Below are 14,561 nucleotides of genomic sequence, written 5' to 3' on the forward strand. Positions count from 1 at the left end.
CTTTACAAACACATACACACAAATACACAGCATACCAACAGAGGCCTGCGACAGTTGGATAGCGCAGGCCAAACAACAAGCACAGCCGAGGACAGGCGGCATGTAGGGCACGCACACACACACACACACACACACACTACAAAGAAACTCACATGAAAACAAGCCTGCACACACACACACACACACACAAACCCAATGCCCTCTTTTGCAGGAAAGTTATGTAACCAGAGAGGAAGAGGGGCTCTCTTTCCATCCCTTTCATATTGAGCTCTATCTGTTCTTCCATTCTGTTGTTTTATTCAGCGGCAGTTTTCTTTACGTCCACTCAGCACTTCTTGAAAGAGATTTTTCTTTCTTTGCCAGCTGTTGTTTTAATGCATTAGAAGTCCTTTGATGGCATACATTGGACTGTTAAAAAGCTTTGATGGAAAATGTGGTAGTAACGCCCTCACAGACCTCCAGGAGGTGGATGATGTCAGCTCCACCTCTTCTCCTTCCCTCCCTACGCCACTCCTCCCTCGATGACATCGCCGATGATGACAGAAGAGGAGGAGGACGTTGAAGAGGAGCCTCTCCCCCTCCCTCTGCTTCCTGTCCTCCTCCTCACCCACTGCTTCCTGCCGTCCTCCCCCCCCCGGGCATCCTGAGTCAGCTCTCACCACCTCTCTTCCTGACTCTCCCTCTCTCTTCATATCCTCCTTCAAATCTGTTCTCATTTAAACCAAAAGCAGTGTTCTTTCTTTTCCTCTCATGCACTGCATTCTCAGGGTCTCAAATGATTTTACACTTCATTGTACTCAACATCAGGGATCGGCGGCAGATGGTAACTGGAATAGCAACACTTTCTTATCACTGCTGTGAGAAAATAAATGAACGTTCAAAAGATAGATAACAGAACTATTCTTAGAACGGTTAAAACACCACTCCATGTTCTGAAAGCATAAATCCTTTTCTATGCTGCCTCCACGGGGTGTGTGGCACATGTGGATGGCACATGGATTGGAGCTTTCAGAAGAAAGAAAAGGAGGAGGAGGATGTAGACAAAGCAGATGGGATAAACAGATGCAAAATCCTAATGTCCTGTCCTGTCCTGTCCTCCGCTCTGAACACTCGCAAACTGCCACCTGCGTGTATAAAAGGTGGCACAATGCAAACTGGACAATCGGTCAACAGCAAATGTAATGTTGCGACAAATCAGATTTTTTAGAAAATCATGTATTTTTGGGTATATGAAGCTAAATGTGTGGGTTGCTCCCCATATCGACATCGCACTGCAGTCTATGGACTCCTGCTGCTCTGCAAAGCAACGTTTTCCAGCTGAACATATGTCACTCGTCTAGTGCGTCTTAAACAAGATCCCCGTCCAAACAAGCCGTCTGACAAAACTAGTCCCAGGTGCAGCATGTGGAATTATTTCACATACAACCGGCCAATATCAAAACCCTGGTGTAAAGGGTGCTGCCAAGCTCTGCAAGTCAAGCACGGTGACATCATCAGGGCTCCAGATTTATTAGTGGTATTAAAGTACATTTTATGGAATCGTAACACCAGAGGGAATGTCACACAAAAAGGCTGTTAATCGGACTCACGTTTCGGGCTCATTATATGAGCGACGCATCGCACACACACACGCACATCCACCAGGACACGGTAATGGCGAGAGCGTGCACACCTGTGTGTCTCGGAGACAGACGCGGGCTGATTGACGGCGCCGGCTCGCTGATTGATGCCAGCGCTCACAGTTACAGTTTTACTAGATAATGTCATTCAACACACTCACTCAACGGATAACGTGTGACATCCATCGCACAACTCACCACATGCTGTTTGTATAAGACACCAAGACCAAGGAAGGGTCAAGACACTACAGTTTCAAAAAAAACACATAACCAATAGAATAGAAATATGCACCAACTGTTGTATGCAAAGCAGAACTCCTTGATTTATTATGCTGACACTGCATCTGCATTGTAGGACCACGAATAGTATTGGACTGAAGAAAAGCTTGTAGATTTGTGACAGAAATGAAGACTGTAATGTAAAAGTAAATACAAGTGTGTGAGATGAGAAATCCGTCTTTCTGCTCAGCGACATCCTGCCCTACAGACAAGCTTGCAGACAGACTGTGCTTTATATGTGTGTGTGTGTGTGTGTGTGTGTGTGTGTGTGTGTCCGTCTACAGGCATAATGGAGGGTGTCTACTTGGCTTTAAGCAGGATTGTGTGTATTATGTGCATGTGCATTTATGTTTGAAATGGATCTGATTCATGGCCAGCTGTAAATGTATGTAATAAAGCTGAGCAGGGTAAGTGATGGAAAACCCCAGGTGTGTGAGGCTCGGCGGGGTCCTGCGAGACGCCGGCATTAGAGAGAGTGTGTGTGTGTGTGTGTGTCTTTGTCCCTAAGAGAGAGATCAAAACAGTGAGTGAGAAAGGTGTGGGGGTGTTTGAGATGTGTGTCAGAGAGTGTTTAAGGACTGTGTGTGTGAAAATGAAACAGAGCTGGTGTTAGGTTAGGTGTGTATACGCCTAAATAAGGGTGTTGAATGGGTACAACTGAAGTGCGTGTGTGTGTGCGTGCGTGTCTCTGGCCCCAGTCCCAGTCAATTTAGTAGCAGTGGTGAAAATGGCAACTCCTCTATGGAAACAGACAAAGAACTGAGCTACACTTTAAACATCTAAAGCTTCAATAGTCATGGATTGAATCCAACACTGCAGGGCCTTTATAGGAGGGGATGATACTTCAACAACAGGTTGCACAAAAGCAGAGTGGTAGCTGGACACCCATCACATCACAAATAGGGAAAATACAACAAATCAAGCTGGTTCATGGCACATAATGTTTGTGCAGGCCAGCACCAATCGAAAATAGAAGAAAGATTTTAGTGTGGCTGTCAGTAAGAAATCATAAAACACACCTTAGGACTCAATGCTTCTAAACCAGAGATTGAACTACACAGTATCAGAGATTGTACATGAACATATTGTACCCATTTGCTGGATACATTAATACGTTTGAGATAGTCAAACATGTTATTGTTCTGTAAGAAGCTCAGGCAAACATATCCGCTGGACATCCCAACAGGAATAAGTCACGCACATCCTTAGTGTCACTGCAGGCCGGTCAGAGTCTGGGTAAAAGGTCAAAAGGTCTTACCTGGACAGGTGGGTGCTTGAGGTGAAATGCAGGTGGCTCCCCTGCAGAAAAGCACAGTATGTAAACAATGGGTCTGATATGGATCAGTCCAACTAGTCTGCTGTTATTTACTATCAGCTCAGCTGCAAGTCAGCTGTGGGGAAACACCTTTAAATGTCATTCAATCGTTTGCACTTTCATTCAAACATAAATTATGATCTATCTAATGTAATGTGGCAGGTAGTGTAAATGATGTAGATAATTCACTTGGGGAAATCTAAATAAAATCTTGTAAAAAAATCCACCGTACCATCACTTAGGAATGGCATCATTCCCACACTGTGCAGTCCATCTCGACAGGCAGTATCGGCAATTTGACATCTGCCCATTCTTGAGTACAGTAGGTGAGACATTTCACTCATGGCTTCAGTCAGGGGCTGGTGGTTCTTCAAACGAAGCACAGCAATGCTTAGCCATGGCCCTCACCCCCTCTGGGAATGAGAAAGCAATACATATATATCAAACTTTTGGAACAGGGATACAAATTAAATACAGGAATCAAGTTGAGAATAAACAGGAGAGCGAGAGCGAGCTAGAACACTGTCTGCGTTCATCATCCCTGCACTGTGAGAAACCAGCAGCTGTTCAGCGAGGTCACACTCAGATTGGGGTTGGACTGCAAAATGTCGCCATCTGGGGGCGAATTCGCACTCTTGCAATTTGTACAGTTCATGGAGCTTCGTACACTGATGCATACATGCAGTGGTGGGAAATCACAGAAGTACTTGATACACTGCTTCAGTGTTGGCATGTACTCTCTCCCATCATGATTGAGGAAGCAACTGGGCGTTTATTTGGGAATAAACTAATTGCCCGTGCAATGTTTAAAGGGCCATACAAATGAAATGTATTAATGCATATCATTGTGTGACTGTATAGCTAATACACAAACCAGATAATGGCTTTCAGGATGCCAGCTAACCAGCCAATTGATCAATGGGTACTGTTTGGTAAACGGGTGTGTTGCTTATGGGCTCTATTTTGATGAATCAGTGAAGAGGGGTTTTCCTCATAGGACAAGAGGCACTGTAGATGTTCACTATACTGTAACTGTGTTGGCTACATTCCATAGTGGTGTGGCGGGAAACAATGTGTAGCGAAACGCTACAATGTGGATATGAACTCATGGGTAACTGCTTTGCAAATATGCAACGTTAATATTGATACAGTTCTGCAACACAGACCACGTGAGTTAATCGCATCAATGCGTATAATACGAGTGCAACTGTGCAGCATTAGCTACGACTGGAAACATGTGGGCAGCATATCTTCAAATATGCCCAAACGTGAATTCACCCGCTTAGCTAGCTCGCGCATATTAGACCAGAGTTACACGTACCTGGGCGGCGCCATTGCTTTGTAGCCTCCAGTAACATGTTTGCTGTTATATTAGCTTTACAGCTTTTGTATTTAGTGCAATAACCTACGGTACATTAAAGCTAAATATGTTGTATTCATGGCTTTTGTTTGGTCTTCCCGGAGCCGTTTAGTCTGAATTATTTGCAGCTGTGCGTTGCACTGCATTGTGGGACATCAACAGCACACCAACAAATCTAAAGGAATTACTTGTACATCTATTCAGACATTTAAGTTGACTTAATTTGGTCACTTTTTAATGTGAACACAGTACATAACCTACTTAAGACCCTCTTCAACAGCAATTTAAATAATGCGAAATGCACTTGCATTCTGCGTGAGTTTAAATACACAGAAAGCACTCCTCCACCTACTCCACGTGCTAGTGTCGGTGACCCGGAAATGAGCAGACTGCCCCATTGATACGTCATCATAAAGAGGACCAGTACTCATCACTATCACCTTGTGAAGTGTCTGATGTCATTACTGGCTCGATGTATTCACATATCTAAAGGCTCTGACAGTGTGACATAGGAAGGCCTCGTATTAACAGTTCAAGCTCCTCCACTAGCAAACAGCCCCTCTGCTAAAGGCCTACATTTCAGTGAAACTTCTTCTTCTTCGGCTTTATAGTTCATTGGCGGTTGGCAAACAACGAATTGGTGCATTACCGCCACCATCTGGTGTGGCGTGTGTATCAGGCTGTCTAATAGGCGTAATAGAGTTATTTAATATAAATAAATGAATAATAAAAAAAAAGACGGACTCACATATTTTTACATGTGTTAGTCTAACATACTGAATCATTTTGATAACCCTTTTTGAGTTCTTTTGGCAGCATATCTATTAGGCTACATCAACATGTACTTTTAACTTGCTGAGTTATCAATTAGCTGCCTTCTTACTCTCCCTCGTATTTCTTTGGCAAAACTGATCGTACAGGTCTAGAAGTGGTCTAACCAATTCACTGTCCTGCATCGCCATCCAGTGGCCACATGTCCGAAGTACTCCATCAGCAGAGAGAGAGAGAGAGAGAGAGAGCGAGAGAGGGAGAGAGAGGGAGAGAGAGAGAGAGGGGTGGAGACGACATGGAAAAAAAAGAAAAGAAAATTCTAGGGAAGAAAATTCAAACGCTCTTCCTGGAAATAGTAGAGAACCCGCCACAACTTCACCACATGACATTTCGGAAAGAAAATGCGACACTCCATTCCCCCAACAGCAGCGAGCCCGTATTTCATTCAACCCGCCGCTATTCTGCCCCCATCAGCAGCGAAATATCGCAGCCACACGTTGCACATCACACCCACGGACACGATCCATCGCCTTTTGTTGCATTTTCAAAAAACACATAACCGAGATCTACGCGAGGCGATTGCGACACCGCCAACTCCTGACCCACCTTCCCCGAAAACTACTCCTTCCTTACTGTAAACCACGTGACATCACCAACATACGTTTTAATATGATTTGAGGCAAAACAGCTGTCAGCCACGCAGCAATAACTGCGGCAGTATCGAAACTTATCGGCGCTATTGTGTGCAAAGTTAACAGTGTACTCATTACATTGTATTTCGCGATTACATAACACCATCAAATCACCACATTTTAAATGACGTTAACCTCCTCTTTCCATACATGCATGGAGCATCTGCAACATCTCGAGTTTAACAGACTTATTAATAATAATAATTGTCTACGGGGATACAGATCGTCTTGTATTTGAGCCGTTGATCGCGTCCTTTAGGATTTATTACAGGCTGAGGATTCTGTAGTTCAGGTTGTTTTCAATGGAGTCTCATTGGTTCCCCAGTTGCAATTAGGTAACAGCGCCTGTACAGCCTCACATGCCAGCGTGTGTGCCCGATAAGAGTCATATGCTTATTATGAGTTATGATGCTTACCTTCTATGTGCAATCCAGAATGAGCCGTAACGTTCCCGGGTTGACCCTCGCTGTTAAAACAGTGGAATAGTGGAAAATCTGCAAAGCAGACCATCTTTTTTTTCCCCAGCCGCGGATGACGCAGCCCCCTAAAAACCCTCTCCAAAAAAAAATAAAAAAATAAAAAGGACACGAAACCCCATTCAACATCCATAAGGCGTTTAGGTGCAAATGTCGACACGGGGAGCTCCCGTGCACGCAGATAGATCACAGCCCGGGCAGAGGATGTGTTCGCCCAAGACGTGACGGATGGACTCATCACTGATCTTGCATCTCTGCACAGTCATATCGCCTTTCTGAATGATTGCACAGCTCGTTTCCTCCTCTGAAGACCCATCTGGTAAAAAATCGCCAGCTCCTGTAACCTCCAAGGCAGCGGAGGGAAGCGATGGGCACGGATTCCCTAATCACCCACCCCCCCCCCACCAAAAAACCCCAAACTGATATCCGTTTCCTAGAGAGGGACCGATCCACCGCGATCAGCGGGCTGTCCTTAAAGAAATTGCGCAGTTTATATTCCATTGAAACGGAGACTCTTTCCCTTCTGTCCCCGGTGAAAGGCTCTTTCCCTTCCTCCTCCTCCCTCCCCTCCTTCACTCTCTCCTTCTCTCTCTTCCCTTCATGCAGGTTTATTTTCGGTGGAGGAGTTTTTGGACATTAGCTGCCCCGCCTCCATAGTCACTGGCAAACACACTGTGCAAGTAGCCCAAATTCCATTATTAGTACAATTCAATGGAAAAACAAGTGGCCCCGGGTTTTCCCCTCATAACTATTAGGTACAAGAGTCAAGCTGTCCGTTGGAGGTATTACCGAGGGGACCGGGAGACACTTGAGGAATCAGTTGTGCTTTGGAGAAGTCTTCTTATCTTTTTTAGGTTCCTGTCAATTTCTAAGAAACTGCAAACTAGGGCATGTTGGGAAATTACAGCACAAGGCAAACCCATCAAGCCAGGAGCTCCCACATAGAGGCTCCCTTGGCTCCTCAGGGTGCTTTAAGTGTTGTCAAGGGGTCCCGACAAACTGCAGATTGATTTCATTTCCCTGGTCATACAATCAATAGCAGACCCTATAATCTGTTTAGTCCTTTCCCCCATGCTTATCCTCTAATGTGACGGACAGCACTTTCAAACGGGTGTCTACAGGTCTGCAGAGAACCGTTTTCATCGGTCCGTGTTACATGAAAAGGTTTGGATCCTCTCATCACACATATTCAATAAATGTCCACTAAACGAAGGAATTTTAAGAGCTGCTGTTTTACGGTTACTGAGTGGATAAGCAGATGGAAGAAGTTGGCTTCCACTGCCCTCAAGAAATGACTATTTCTGCAGGCATGGGAGTGTTTGAAAAGCTCGGCTCCATCATGAAACATCCACTTTTAGAGGAGAAACCGCGTCTCTTACAAAATGACAAACAATGCAAATGTTCACGTTTTTTGAAACCATAGCAGCCACAACACTTTGACTACTGTATTCCTGTCCTGGGATACGCAAATCCAATTCAAATGTTACACAGGAAGTTTAATTAGCAGCGCAGAACCAAATACATCTCAAATGTTTCCACACCACATTTACAATCTAGTGCATTGCAGCTGCTTTTCCTCCATAAAAACACACACACCTCCCCAGGTCTGATGATACTGTTTCAACCAGGCCTGAGAATAAACCAATTTGAATTTCAATTCAACATGTTGCTGTGAGTGCCCCCCTCTGTCCCCACCCAACCAGAGACCACCAGTGTGTACACACACACACACACACACACGGGTCTGATAAAGAGGCTCTTAAACCCTGAGGAAGTTCGTGTTCGTTCTTTCAGGGGGACAATTCTTACGTCTGAATACAACCTTGAGCTCAGCTTCCCCCCCCCCCCCCCCCCCCCCCCCCTCTCTCTGGTTCCCGTCTCTCATTACTGGACCATTCTTCTTCCCGGCTCACTTTCTCCAGGGTCCTTCTCTTGTTTTTCTCTCCCTCCCTTTTCAGGAGTTTGGGGCCGAGTCCTTTCCAGCGGGGAAGTCCGGGCCGTCTCTCTCTCTCACAACGCTGACCGACTGCAAACGTCTTGTGTGCGAAGCTTCATTAGAATTCATTTGTTTGAATAGGTTCATGTCTCCTTCAGTCGCTGCCTCCCTCTGTCCTCTTTGTCAGCTTGGGGGAAATGCACATTAGCATAAAAGTATCCTTTACCTCACCTTGATTAACTACATCGTGTGTGTGTGTGTGTGTGTGCGTGTGTGTGTGTTCTTACTGTGTGAAAGTTTCTGTGCATCCGAGTGTGGCAGACCAAGGACAAATATAATTTTCACTAATTGAAAATATTATTCTTTGGTTTAAGGATGTACAGCTACCAATGACGGTCCTTTGTACAAATAACGATCGTAACTGATTTGTATTTCCTGTATACAGGAAAATGTAAATGTGATTATTATGTGCTTCATAAAAAAACATTGTGAATTCAGTGTAATCCAAAACTAAAGCGCTCATTCCCTAAATGTGATTCATCCCAGAACTTTTACAGCACATTAGTGTCTTCACACAATGTATAACAGCTCATTAGATTACGAAGGTATTCATTGAGCACAACAGACACTTGATCCAGATCTGGCAGATGTGACAGTAGTGGACCATTCCCCTGTGTATGTGTGTGTGTGGAAGTGTCTGTTTGAGCAGGGTTAAAGAGGGGTCGGCATGGAAAGACTGATGCAGGTCTGCGAAGAGACGGACAGCTGAGAAAGGTGGAAAAAAAGAGAAAAAGAGAGAGAGCGAGAGAGAGAGAGAGAGAGAGACCTCACTCAGTCCATTTATTGTTGAAGGTCAGGTGTGAGAACCTGATTAACAGAAAGCCACATATGAGAAGTACATTTAAAATTGAATTTGCTGTCTTTCAGAGCCATGTGACTTGAAGGTTAGAAATAAGAATATTATTTATAAAAAGCATATAAAGTAATAAATAGCTTAAACAATAAATGTGTCGGAGTCAACGTGTGTGTGTGTGTGTGTGTGTGTGTGTGTGTGTGTGTGTGTGTGTGTGAGAGTTAAGGCCTTTTGTTGTCCAGGCTGCCGAGATGAGCAGTCCCTCTTGTGATCCAGCGGTCTGGGGTCACAGCTCCGGTTTTGAGTTCTCTGCCGTTGGCCGGCCTGCCCCGCCCGAACGCTCCAGGAAGTAGTGACACAGACACAGGTCCTACACACACACACATGAGCGCACAGACAGAGATGAGACAGCAAAACCACAGGACATGACATCACAAACTATAAACGAACAGTTGGAGAAAACAAGAAAGCAATGATGAATCATTCAAAATAAATCAAAACAAAGAGAGGATCACGGAAAGACAAGAAAAGTCCCAAATGACTCACTCCTGGCTGCCGTCTTTTGGTTTTCCACAGGTTTGAAGTGCATGGTGGGAATGGGACGGACCATCTGCATGGGTTCAGCTTCCACCAGACAGGGGTCCCTCTTGTCCCAACCAGCCCCCTCCAGGTAAAAACCTCCAGGACAAACACTCCATCCTGTAGGGGGGATGGAGAGGAGGCAGGGAGGAGAGGTAAGGGCGGCCGTGGCACACTGGGTTAAGAGGGTTGTCCGCAAGGTCGATGGGTCGATGCCGAAGAGTCACTGAGCAAGACACTGAACCCCTATCTGCTCCCCTGGTGCTTTCTCAGCAGCCCACTGCTCCCTGGGGATGGGTCAAATGCAAATGCAGAGGTCCAATTTCGTGTATGTTTTTATGTATATGACATTAAAAAGGCATTATTATTATTATAATGAGCAGCGAAGCAAGGAAGAAAAGGGAGGAGACAGATAGAGGTGGTGAGAGGTAGAAACACTTGTTTGGAGGTGACATTCTGCATACAGCTTTTGTTTATGACAAACAGCCGTGCCAATTAGGTAATGAAGCTGAGAAAGGAAAGGAGTGGATAAAGAAGATCGGGTAGAAGGAAGGAAAGAGGAGAGAATGGGAAGCAGTAGGTGATGGTGGAGAGAGCGAGGGAAGAGAAGGAAGGGGCAGAAACAGCCACGGGGAAAGATGTTGGGGAGAGGCAGGGTGAGTGGAGGTGAGACAGGACTGAAGAAGAAAGGAGGGGAGGAGGAGGAGAATAGCAAGGGGGAAGAAAGAGAAAGGATAGTTTGGACAGAAGGAAACTAAAGAGAAGCAGCACAAAAGACAGGAAGAGCTGGAAGTGTGCATTGGTTTTGGAGAAGCACAGAGGAGAGAGACGTGAGGGGAGGCACAGAGGAGTAGATACGGAGAAGAGAGTGGAAGAAGATGAAGCGAGAGAGAAGTAAAGAGCTACAGTGACAGACATTCTGAAGCGGGAGCAACACGACAAATTGAAACACTTTTCACCAACGTCAAAAAATGTGTGCTTGGTGAAAGTCTTAAAACACAAGAGCAGATTTGAGGAATGGGAAGCGAGCGGCGCGTCAATGTTTCAGTCGAAGCGAAAAATGTGACGGAGAGTGCAGATGACAGCTGAAAGCTGACGGCTCAGAAAAAAAAGTGGTCTGATGGTAAGTTTATGGAAATCGTTATGGTAATAGAAGCTCGTGTATATAGGGAGTCACCTTGGGCGGGTATAGGAGGTCGCTGACACCCACAGTGGACACTATAAACTCCAGAGACAGCTGATATACCAACAGTTTCACACCATGTTCACTGTGGGATGGACACGATGTCATCTTCACTGATTCAAAAGACACACAAGGACATTTACATTCAATGCAAGAAGAGACATATCCATGTTTTTAAATCAAACAGTAGAACTGACAGGTATAAATGCACATCTGTTAAATAAACTGCTCGAGTGTCTTCAGTGCGGTGGTTGTGGGGGGGGGGGCTGCTGATGTTATCCAAACGCCCCGCTGTTCTGACTCTTTTACATTTGGATCTTCAGTTGCAGAAGTTTGCCTGATTCACAAACCACACGTGTGATGGATTGGCCGTACGAGCGGTATTTCCTAATGCAGTGTGACTGTGCGGATGCGGTTGTGCGCACTCTCACGCTGTGTGTGCCGTCGAGCAGAGGACCGCAGCACAGCGCCGAGGAACCCGGAGAGAGACAGAACCAGCTGAGGGGCCCGGCCTGCAACCTGACGGACCCGCTGGCAAAGAGCCCCATGGCCCACGCTGCCAGGGGCTCCAGTGAAGTGAACTCTTCAGGCATTTCATGCTTCCAGCTGCTGGCAGCCATTCACAATGCAGCTGTGGTGCGGGAGAATTGTGTGAACATCGTTATGTTTAAATATAGACATGAAAACTTTGACTTCCTTCGGTTGATTCGTAGAGAACGACTCTTTAAATAGCTTTTTGATACGCCGAACAATCTTTTTTTTTAAAAAGCACACTAATATTAACACGACTCAGCTACTTGCGTGTAAAAATAAGGAATCTTCATTGTGTGTTGCATGCTTTGTCAGATTTAGGCATTGCCTCATTGTGAGACCTCGTGAGACAAGTCACCATTCGTTCAGCGCTCTGTCACAAGAAACAGAGCAAAGGTCTGCAGAGGAAGTGTTCTTGAGAGTGGCGGTGGTCATGTCAGTGTTTAAGTTGATCTCTTTATTCCACTTTGGGAAAATGTATAAAATGTGTTCAATATATTATTTCACCCCCTGTGAGCTGGGGTACAGCAGATCATATATATAAGCATGGGTCAGAGTGACGTGTCTTCTAAAATTGTCACATGCATATATGCCATACAGTGCCTAAACACTCACACACACACACACACACACAAAGAAACCTGATACAAAATGGCCGGAGAGAGACAGAGAGGCAGGCAGGCCAAGATTAAAGCCATGAGTCTGTGAGCTCAGAACTAATGACAGGCTGCCATGCCGAGGAGGGGCGGAGAAGAGAGGCATGGAGGGATGTGAACAGAGTCTATGAGGGGCTGTTGTTGCTGCTTACACCAGACGAGGCATGAGTGAGATTGAGAGAAAGAAGGGCGCCAAATGGAGGGACACACAATTTGGACGCTACAAAACGGACCGAGATACAGAGGCAGATGAAGTAGACATTGAGTAAACCAAAGTATGCAAAACGAGAAGTAGACCGAGGGGTCAGTAGAACAGAATAGAGAAGCTCAGCTGGAGGCAGCAGCCCTAATAGCTGTCCAATATTGCTATAGAAGGAAACACACACACACACACACACACACACACACACACACACACAGAGATGCACATCCAGTACATCCAGCAGTAATAAGCTGCTGGCTGGAGCACAATGAGCTCAGGGTCTTTTTAAGAAGTGGAGCAGGCCTTGGAAGGTTTACTTTGCTTATTACACTACGATTAGTCCACAGACGGTGGCTTTGTTCAGCCTCTGAGGGCCAGGGCATGCTCCACCTGATGAACAGCTACTCACAAATACACACACGTGCACATGCACACACACACACACACATCTGCATACATGCTTTCATGCACAGCAGCCCGTAATCAGGACCGAAGCAGACACTTGAAGAAAAACACAAACTGCCCTGAATGACCCCTGCAAGGTGGGTGGACACACACACACACACACACACGCAGAGTTACACACACACACACACGCAGAGTTACACACACACACACACACACACACACACACACACACACACACACACGCGCGTAGCCAGAGTCTTGTGTAGCCCCTTGACCCAGGCTGACAGCACCCTGTGTTCTCTCCCCACTGTAAAGAGAGGTCCAGTGATAATGAAGCCAGAATGGAGAGTTCAGACAGAATTACAGCTGGAATGCTGCCAGAGTGTGTGTGTGTGTGTGGGTGTGTGTGTGTGTGTGTGTTGGACAGAGGAGAGTACGTGTGTGTCCGCTCAGCCAGGCAGAGTGATGGATAAATACACCTTTAATAACAGACCAGTGAGTCAGTACAGAGACGGTCTGACTGTCTGAAGGGAGCAGAGCAGATCAGTGTTGATCAGATCACGATCACAAAGATCAGTACACAAAGATTTCCTGAGTGAAAATCTGAATGGTGTCTATTAAATGGCAGCACATAGAAATATGTTAAGTGTGTTGTAGAGAGTACAGCCAAACCAACAGAGGCTACACGTGTCTCATCCTTTACCCCGGATGTGTTCGTGCTTCGCCACCTCTCCGTCATTTGAATCCTCAGCAAAGTCTTCTCATCTCGTGTGAGTCTAGCCAACTCAATTCTCCAAAGAGCAGCTGTCTGAATATTATTGATTGTTGCAGCACTTCTGCCTTGTAATCAATCTGCCCACTTTATGAAGTCAGACAAAAGGAAGGTAGCAGGTGGGAGTCTCACTTCAGGAGGTGTGAGCTCTCCTGCTTGTGCATCACTCACGCGGTATGTGCACGTGCACCATCTATACATGAGAGGTTGAATATACAGAGAATGCAGGGAGGGAGTCATTTGAGGAAGTAAAGCATGCATGTGTTCATCTATGCTCTGTGACTTCAAAGGAACTTGTTTTGAAGGAGGGCTTAAGAAGAGTGTGTGGGTTGTTGTGGATTGCTGTGTGTGTCTGGTACCTTCTCCCCTGCAGTGGTGGTACACAGGCATTATAGATGTAGAAGGTGTCCTCCATGCTGGATGACATCAGCACTAAGCCTTTGATCCCTTTTTCTCCAGCTTTGCCAGGGAGGAGCAAACACACACACACACACACACACACACACGCAGTTACAGCAACAAATCTGTCAGTTCTACCGCCTTCTGTTGCAGGTGTTTAGTAATCCCTGCTTCCTTCTCTGGATGTACTAAGAGTACCGCGCACTCAGACGTAGAGGTACAAAGCATAGGTGATCGGCCAAGACAAAAACACGTGAGACTGCTACCTATTCAGTCATGACAAATTGAAAAGAATATTTTGGTTGATGCTTTTGGTATTAAGTTATTAACTCAGGCTAACAACCACGCCCATTTGGTCTGCTGCCACTCTGCTAAACGTTAGCCGACTGAGATGTGCCCTCCTCCCTCTGTCCCACAACATGTCACATTTAGCATATTTTCACCCAGTCAACCATTCATGTGCAGCCCTCTTCCTTTGAGAGTTTCACCCTTTCTACTCGATAACATATGACACACACACACACACACAC

At 45.7% G+C, this 14,561-nt stretch overlaps 1 long non-coding RNA gene across 1 annotated transcript in view; it reads right to left on the reverse strand.

The window, feature by feature from the left end:
- LOC306714858 overlaps positions 1–3,573 on the reverse strand; it is a 28,008-nt gene extending 24,435 nt beyond the window's left edge. The window contains exons 1-2 of the long non-coding RNA XR_013767643.1: positions 3,446–3,573; positions 3,157–3,197 (exon numbers count right to left, since the gene is read on the reverse strand). This is a non-coding gene — a long non-coding RNA (uncharacterized lncRNA). The remainder of the gene's footprint in view (positions 1–3,156; positions 3,198–3,445) is intronic.
- Positions 3,574–14,561: the final 10,988 nt, after the last annotated feature.

Source organism: Pholis gunnellus (genome assembly GCF_910591455.1).
Source record: "Pholis gunnellus genome assembly, chromosome: 23".
NCBI lineage: Eukaryota > Metazoa > Chordata > Actinopteri > Perciformes > Pholidae > Pholis > Pholis gunnellus.